The 9,382-nt window shown below is 42.5% G+C and overlaps 1 protein-coding gene across 2 annotated transcripts in view; it reads right to left on the bottom strand.

The window, feature by feature from the left end:
• NRSN1 (neurensin 1) overlaps window positions 1-7,652 on the bottom strand; it is a 67,328-nt gene extending 59,676 nt beyond the window's left edge. The window contains exon 1 of one of the 2 annotated variants that reach the window (XM_077492269.1): window positions 7,495-7,652. The gene's annotated coding sequence lies outside the window, so the exon portion shown is untranslated. Of the gene's footprint in view, window positions 1-7,482 lie in introns of both variants that reach the window. The other variant, XM_077492270.1, reaches the window with a different exon arrangement.
• Window positions 7,653-9,382: the final 1,730 nt, after the last annotated feature.

The raw sequence follows: 9,382 nt of genomic DNA, 5'->3' as shown, positions 1-9,382 counted from the left end.
GAGTTCACCAGAGCTTCACGGGTTACCGCTGGAGTCCTCTTCCACTCCTCCATATCACGGAGCTGGTGGATGTTGTAGACCTTGCGTTCCTCCACCTTCTGTTTGAGGATTCCCCACAGATGCTCAATAGGGTTTAGGTCTGGAGACATGCTTGGCCAGTCCATCACCTTTACCCTCAGCTTCTTTAGCAAGGCAGTGGTTGTCTTGGAGGTGTGTTTGGGGTCATTATCATGTTGGAGTACTGCCCTGCGGCCCAGTGTCCGAAGGGAGGGGATCATGCTCTGCTTCAGTATATCACAGTACATGTTGGCATTCATGGTTCCCTCAATGAACTGCAGCTCCCCAGTGGCGGCAGCACTCATGCAGCCCCAGACCCTGATACTCCCACCACCATGCTTGATTGTAGGCAAGATACACTTGTCTTTGTACTCCTCACCTGGTTGCCGCCACACACGCTGGACATCATCTGAACCAAATAAGTTTATCTTGGTCTCACCAGACCACAGGACATGGTTCTAGTAATCCATGTCCTTTGTCCTTGTCTTCAACAAACTGCGGGCTTTCTTGTGCATCGTTTTTAGAAGAGGCTTCCTTCTTGGACAACAGCCATGCAGACCAATTTGATGCAGTGTGCAGCATATGGTCTGAGCACTGACAGGCTGACCCCCCACCCCTTCAACCTCTGCAGCAATGCTGGCAGCACTCATACATCTATTTCCCAAATACGACCTCTGGATATGACGCTGAACTTCTTTGGTCGACTTCTTTGGTCGACCATGGCGAGGCCTGTTCTGAGTGGAACCTGTCCTGTTAAACTGCTGCATGGTCTTGGCCACTGTGCTGCAGCTCAGTTACAGGGTCTCCGCAATCTTCTTATAGCCTAGGCCATATTTATGTAGAACAACAATTCTTCAAATTTGCCATGAGGTGCCATGTTGAACTTCCAGTGACCAGTATGAGAGAGTGAGAGCAATAACACCAAATTTAACACACCTGCTCCCCATTTCCACCTCAGACCTTGTAACACTAACGAGTCACATGACACTGGGGAGGGAAAATGGCTAATTGGGTCTAATATGGACATTTTTACTTAGGGGTGTACTCACTTTTGTCACCAGCGGTTTAGACATTAATGGCTGTGTGAGTTATTTTGAGGGGACAGCAAATTTACACTGATATAAAAGCTGTACATTCACTACTTTACATTGTAGCAAAGTGTCATTTCTTCAGTGTTATCACATGAAAAGATATAATAAAATATCTACAAAAATGTGAGGGGTGTACTCACTTTTGTGAGATACTGTGTGTGTGTGTGTATATATATATATATATATATATATATATATATATATATATATATATATATATATATATATATATATATATATATATATATATATATTTATATATATATATATATATATACATATAAACATACACACACACACACAACAGCTTAAGCTGCTGGCCAGGTAAATATAAATAACTAACTGCAAGTTACAACCCATTCTTGGTCTGATGTACCATTTACCTTCTTACCTCTTTATTACAGAATACACAGGGAAATAATATAATTGTAACCTTTAAAGGGGTTGTAAAGTAAAAATTTTTATTTTTTTAAAATAACAAACATGTCATACTTACCTCCACTGTGCAGCTCGTTTTGCACAGAGTGGCCCCGAACCTGCTCTTCTGGGGTCCCTCGGCGGCTGTCTCTGCTTCCTCCCGCAGGTGCTTCTCACGTTAATGCGAGCTCCCTCGCATTGGTGAGAAGCACTGCGGGCGCGCTCCCGTGATACAGCCGGCGGCTATAGCCGCTCGCTGTATCACAAGGCCCCGCCCCCCGGCGCGCTGCGTCATTGGATGTGATTGACAGCAGCGCGAGCCAATGGCTGCGCTGCTTTCAATCCATCCACTCCAGCCAATCAGCGGCCAGGCTGAGCGGCGAAGAGGACGGCGGGGGCGAGCGCGGGATTTTCGAGGGGTCAGGTAAGTAAAACGGGGGGACTGGGGGCGCCAGCAGTGTGAGATGTTTTTTCACCTTAATGCATAGAATGCATTAAGGTGAAAAAACATTTACCTTTACAACCCCTTTAATGTTCTGCCCTACTTTTCTTTTTCTTTGAAAGCTGTCGCCAAGAGCCCTGTCACAATAATTTCCCTTCTCTATTTAAAATAAACATAGGGAACATCTGGCCTCTGTGTGGAGACAGGTTTATCACCATCCAAATAAATTAAAGGGGTTGTAAAGGTTCGTTTTTTATTTTCTACATAGGATCCTCTAAGCTAGTGCATTGTTGGTTCACTTACCTTTTCCTTCGATTTCCCTTCTAAATGTTTTTTTTCCTTTGTCTGAATATCTCACTTCCTGTTTCTCCTCAGTAAACTTCTCACCATCATCCGAGCTGGTGGTTAGTCAGCCAGAACAGCTTACTGAACAGCTTACTGAGGAGGAACAGGAAGTGAGAAATTCAGACAAAGAAAACAAAGAAAAAAAACATTTATAAGGGAAATCGAAGGAAAAGGTAAGTGAACCAACAAGGCACTAGCTTATAGGAACCTATTTAGAAAATAAAAAACAAACCTTTACAACCCCTTTAATTCTAACAGCTTAAAGTGGTTCTATGCATTAAGGTAAAAAAAACCTTCTGTGTGCTTCAGCTCCCATAATACTTACCTAAGCCCCTATCTTGATCTGGCGATTGCGCACGGAAGCCTCAGCTCTCCGAGGACACTCCCTCCTCATGGGCTGAGACTGTCAATCACAGCCAGTAAACCATTGAGGAAAGAAAGGGGGTGGGGCCGAGCTGCGGCTCTGTGTGTGAATGGACATGCAGAGCATTGGGTCAGGAGTGAGCCTTGCTTGGATGCCCCCATAGAAAGCTGCTTTCTCTGGGTGTACTCAGCAGGGGGAGGGGCCAGGATCATCAGCGGGGGACTCAAGAAGAGGAAGATTGAGGCTGCTCTGTGCAAAACGACTGCACAGAGCAGGTAAAGCTCTGCACAAATTTCGTATGTTAAAAGGGTTGTAAAGGTAAATATGTTTTCAACTTAATGCATTCTACTTTACAACCCCTCTAAGGTATATGGTGAGTCTAAGGCTTGGTTTACACAGGCTTCAGCCTTTGCTGCCCCTATGAAAAGTGATTCACAGTGGAGTGATCTTCAGAGGCATTTGGCAAGTAGTGACCTGTAAATGCAGCGCCACCACACTGCAACCACTCTTAAATGGGTCACATTTGATGGCGGGACTGCCTGCCGAACGCAAATTGGGGAAAAACTTTTGCCACGGCACATGTACAACTCCATTCGGCTGCCTTTGCAGATTAAGGGGTGGGTAAAAACACAGCTCAGCTGCCTGTTTTTACCCCCCCCCCCACTCCCCTCCACACACACACACACACGCCAATGACTGCAGATGTAAATGAGACTTAAGGTCTACCAACAAATTAATTGAATTATTTAGGTAGGTCCTCGTATTACATAGTTTTGGTACATCTGATTGAGTGTACAGTCACATTGTATAGTATGTGAAGCTTGAGTTTAAAGGGAGCTTGGGATGCAAGCTATTTGTTTTATCACAATGGAGAACTTTTGTGTGATGTCTCACGGCCATCAGATTCAAATCTTTAATCTGAAAGTTGGAGAAGAATATCCGATTGGTGGATGTAAGGAGGCACGGAACATTTCTAGTCTTAGTATAGTGATACAAATCTTATTATGATAACTTTATGCAGCTAATTTATAAAAAGACAGTATTATCTATGCACATTCCTTTTTTATCTCTTATGCCGCATATAGACGATTGGAATTCTCGTCAGAAAAAGCTCTGATGGTTTTCCTGTCAGAGTTCCAACGGAATTTCATTCAAACTGTGTTGCCCATGCACGGTCACACTAAATTCCGACGGTCAATAACACCGTGACATACAACGCGTTCAATGGCAACCCAACAACAACCCAAAAAAAAAAAAAAAGATAAAACAGTAAGCATTCCCTGACAGTGAAATAGTTTACCCCAACCTCCGTCACGGTTGAATCTGCATGTATATGATAAAAAATAATATAAATAACATCATGTGAAATAAAAAGGAACACTTATGCCGTGTACACACAACTGGACTTCCAGCAGACTAGGTCTGACATTCTTTCCGAACAAACGGACTTGGCCACACACGAATGTACTAAGGCCGTTCGAAAGTCCGTTCCTTTTGAATGTGATGACGTAAGACGGGACTAAACAAGGAAGTTCAATAGCCAGTAGCCAATAGCTGCCCTTGCTTCGCATTTGGTCCGTCGGACCAGCATACAGACGAACGGTTTCCTGATTTTAGTCCGTCAGAATTGAGTCTGTCGGATAGATTTGAAACATATTCTATTTCTAGGTACGTCGGATTTATTTTTCAAAAAACGATCGGACTAGCCCACACATGATCAGATTGTCCGATGGACTAATCCCTTTAGGCCTAGTCTGCCGGAAAGTCTGGTCGTGTGTACGCGGCATTACTGAACATTAGCAATTTTTGTATTCAACTCATACAGTTATCAGAATATGATAACGTTCAAGATAGTAGTCCTATAGAACTGAGGCCAACTAAAGTAAAAAATTTGACTTATTGAGATCGGTGGCTTGGTGGTTAGTACGTCTAATTTGCAGCACTGTGGTCTTTAGGTTTGAATACTGACCAGGACACCATCTACATGGAGTTTGCATGTTCTCTCTGTATGTGTGTGGGTTTCCTCCAGGTCAGGGGTCTCAAACTGGCGGCCCACTAGCTGTTGCGAAACTACAATTACCATCATGCCTCTGCCTATGTAAGTCATGTTTGTAACTGCCAACCTTGCAATGCCTCACTTGTAGTTTAGCAACAGCTGGAGGGCTGCCTGTTTGAGAACCCTGCTCCAGGTACTCTGGTTTCCTCCCACACTCAAAAAGACATGCTGGTAGATTAAAGAGGATCTTCACTGCATCTGAGCACCACAAACCAAAAACACAATTTAATTATTTTTTATTAATCAAAGCAAACTCCCCCATCCATCCATGTTTCTGTGCTTTGTTCAGAAATCACTTAAAAAAGAAAAAAAAACCCTCGCATTTCTGGCTGTGGCCATCTTGAGTAAGGGCAGATGATTCATCTATCATTTACTTCCTGGAATGCACCTTAGCACAGGCATACAGGTGTTCTGTCAAAATAGCCAATTCATCGAGATCTCCAATCACGTCACTTCCAGGTATTGTAAAGCATCAGTAATTGGAGATTTAGACGAGTTGCTGTTTTGACACAACACCAGCAAGTGCGTATGCTCTGGTACATATTATTATGAGTGGACGTTGTTAGTCCGCCCAACACTAACCAACAACATGGCCGCCTCCAAGGCATCCAAGGCGTCGACAACTTTTTCCTCCTTAGCCCCTATTCTGTCAAAAGAGCAAACTCTTCAGTGTACATGCTTGCCGGTGTTTTGTGAAAACGGCAACTCATCTAAATCTCCAATTACTGATGCTTTACAGTAACCCGGAACTGATGTGATTGGAGATCTCAATGAATTGGCTATTTGGACAGAACACAGGCAGGGGGGTGTGGCTAACTGAGAAAATCCCTCCTCCCCTCCTGAAGACTCCTGGGATGTATGACGTCAATTGCCTAGGCAAGAAAACAGGAAGTAACTGAAGAAATATATTTCTATATATATATATATAAAAGCTTAAAACAATTGAATATGATATATTTTCCTATCTGTTTACTAATGCTAGCAGCATGAGGATTCAAATGAATCAATGAGGATTAAAAATTGTCAAAGGGGAGTGACGTTCCACTTTAATTGTCTCAACTGCACCCAAGATGGCTGCCTCACCTCCTAAGCGCTTAATGTCCGCTGGGAGGAAAGTGCTACAAAAACACAAATGAATAATAATAATAAAAAAGATAGATATATATTTATATAGATCTATCTATATATATATATATATATATATATATATATATATATCTAACTATCTCTCTCTCTCTCTCTCTCTCTCTCTCTCTCTCTCTCTCTCTCTCTCTCTCTCTCTATATATATATAATTTTATTTAATTAGCCCATTTCTGGAGTAAGGGCTTATTCATACCATCCTGCAAGCTACATTGTGTACTGGTGTCCATTGTGTAGAGTGGTGTTTTGGGTTGGCACAACTCAAAAGTATCGTCTACTTTTTTTTTTAAATTGACCTTTCATTTTAGTCTATGTGGCATGTTGCATCACGCTATAGTAAAATAAGTTGAAGGCTCATTTGCACCTCCGTCCATGTGTTTAGTGTGAAATTTGGTTCCGCGTGAATGTTAGCATACATTTGCAGTGTGTCTTTGGGTATTATTTTAGTGGGTATTATTTTAATTCTTTTACTGAGTTGCATATACATGCATTCATGGTGCACAAAAAAAAAAATGCAGCAGGTTATACACAGCATTAAATAATAAAGAGATGGAGCAAAGAGATGCCCCAGAAAAGCCCTTAGAGAATCAACCACGGTATATCCAAAAATGATAAACTTTATTACTGTATCAAAAAGATGTGTTAAAATTCCCCAAAAAATGTTAGATAATACAAATAAAGGGTGCATCCCCATCATAGCCAACATACAGTTATACACAGAAACCTAGGTTCACTGAAATACATTTGGTTTTCTTACCTATGCATCCGTACTGCGTTTAAAAAATGCGTTCAACTGCATGTAAACGAGACGTAAAAAGGCATGCCTGGATTTTTATGAAAGGCACACAACCCGCCAAACAAAAAACCCACAATAGATCAAACGCAGATAGTGTGAATGAGCCCCTAAAAGTGGGCAGAGAAGGTCAATGTGCCAAATGTGGTATCTTGTAGCAACCAATCAGATGTGAGTGCAGTGGATGCTGAATTCTGATTGGCTGTTCTTGGTTAGTGCACTTTGGCTTATTATACATCTCATCTTTATAGCAGTGATAATAGATCTTAGATTGTAAGCTCTAAGGAGCAAGGCCCTCTGATTCCTATTGTATTAAAGTGTATTGTATTTGTACTGTCTGCCCTCAAGTTGTAAAGCGCTACGTAAACTGTTGGCGCTATATATAATAATAATAATAATGTAGAGGACAAGGACAAGGAATGGCTGAGTGTGGGAGGCAGGCTGTGTCCTTTCCCCTCGATGTCCTTCACCAGTGTCCTGTTGCTCTCCATGGTGCTGAAATTGATTTCCCCAGAACACGTAACATGTGACGCCATCCACACCATCTGTGCCCATCAGTCTGCTCTCTATACCATCTACTACTTCCCTCCTCATATACTCTGCACTTTACTATTCCCCCCCGTCCATCCACCCAATGCTATGGAATCACATCTGTCCTTACAATACAAAGCTGTGATTTGCATTGCTGATTCCAATGTCTATGTGCCCATCTCCCGATCTGTCCATGAAAAGTCCCATCGTAGCGATCATTGCCATGCTATCACTCCATGTTTACCTTCCCCAGTACCTGCTATGCCCGGGAGAGCCGTGCTGCTAGCGGCAGATCCGTCCTCGTTCGGTTCCCATCCCTCTGAGCCAGCGAAGCCTCACACACCACCTATTATTATCCTTCCCAAGGCGCGGAGCTCACCGTGCCTGCGCACTGTGCTGCCAAGGCCGGCTACAACACGGCACCCTCTGCATCCCTAGGACGTGACCGAGCTGGGAGCTCCCCCTCTGGCCGTAAGGCGCAACTACAATATTCTTCTAACCTCTGCTACTGACATTTTTCATTGAGGTCTTCAGATAATGCCATAGCTCCCAACTGTCCCTGATTTGGACGGACTGATTTGGAGGGACTGTCCCTGATTTGGAGTAATGCCCCTCATTCCACCTCATTTGTCTCTCATTTTGGTCAGATCTATATAGTTGTATATAAAATGCACTTTTTATGTTTCAAAAAGTGTTTCCCAACGCTACACTTTTAATCCAAAATACATTTGTACATTTTAAAAGCCAATATAAAGGAATAGTAGTGGTAAAAAAAAGTCCTTGTGGATTTAGCCTTTTCTTTTTTGGTTCATTCTCCTTTAAGGGGATGTGGCAGGGGGCGTGTCCTATGCCTACATACATTTGTTAGTAGGTATCTCTTATTCCCATCTCAAAATAGGTTTCCTCCCACACTCCAAAGACATGCTGGTAGGTTAATTGGACTTCTGTCCAACATTGGCCTTAGTATATGAATGTGAGTTGGGGGCCTTGGATTGTGGGCTTCTTGAGGATAGGGACTGATGTGAGTGTGTGATGTCTGTGTGGAGTGCTGCGCAAATTGATGGCACTGGGTACTTTAAATATATAATAGATGAGCATCTTAATGAGACACATTGGGGGTTATTTACGAAAGGCAAATCCACTTTGCACTGAAAGTGCACTTTCAAGTGCAGTCGCTCTAAATCTAAGGGGTAGATCTGAAATGAGGGGAAGCTCTGCTGATTTTATCATCCAATCATGTGCAAGCTAAAATGCTGTTTTTTATTTTCCTTGCATGCCCCCCTCAGATCTACAGCGACTTTACTTCCAAGTACACTTTCAGTGCAAAGTGGATTTTCCTTTAGTAAATAACCCCCAATGTACAGGGATAGGGACAATTGTAGATGCTCACTCAGGTTGAACTGGATGGACTGGTGTCTTAATTCAACCTTACTAACTATGTAAAATGTTGAGAGGTATGTAATGTGGGAAAATAATTTGAATCAATTATTATTATTATACAGGATTTATATAGCTGCAACAGTTTGCGCAGTGCTTTACAACATTAACCACTCCAGCTCCAGAAGATTTACCCCCCCCCCCCGGACCAGGCCATTTTTGCGATATAGTACGTTGGAATTCTGTCAGGAAAACCATCAGAGCTTTTTCTGACCAAAATTCCGATCGTGTATGCAGCATTATAGTGGGACTACGATATTGCAGCAGACAAATCGGAGACCTAACTGACACTACAAACTATGGGATACATTTATGGCATTTAAAAAAGAAAAAATTTTTTTTAATAGTAATGGTGGCAATCAGCGACATATTGCAGCCGACAAATCACACAATAACTAACACTTTTGACACTTTTTAGGGAACTAATACACTAAAAATATGTCACTGTACTAATGACACTAATGATGGCTGGGAAGGGGTTAAGATTAGGGATGATCAAAGGGTCAAATGTGTGCCTAAGATGTGATTCAGTTTTGGTGGGGGGGAGGTGCTTTTACTAGTGGAAGGCATGGATCAATGTTTCTCCTTTACAGGAACACAGGATCCATGCCTTCTGTAGTGACAGAACGGCAATCTGCCTTGTTTACATAGTCGTTCTGTCAGTGTACTGAACAATCAGAGGGTGCGGGTGGACATTGGGTCCGCAG

Source organism: Lithobates pipiens, unplaced genomic scaffold (genome assembly GCF_037356315.1).
Source record: "Lithobates pipiens isolate NorthernLeopardFrog02 unplaced genomic scaffold, aLitPip1_a1.2 Scaffold_19, whole genome shotgun sequence".
Taxonomy (NCBI): domain Eukaryota; kingdom Metazoa; phylum Chordata; class Amphibia; order Anura; family Ranidae; genus Lithobates; species Lithobates pipiens.
Note: the sequence above shows the minus strand (reverse complement) of the source record. Positions and strands in the feature narration are given on the sequence as shown.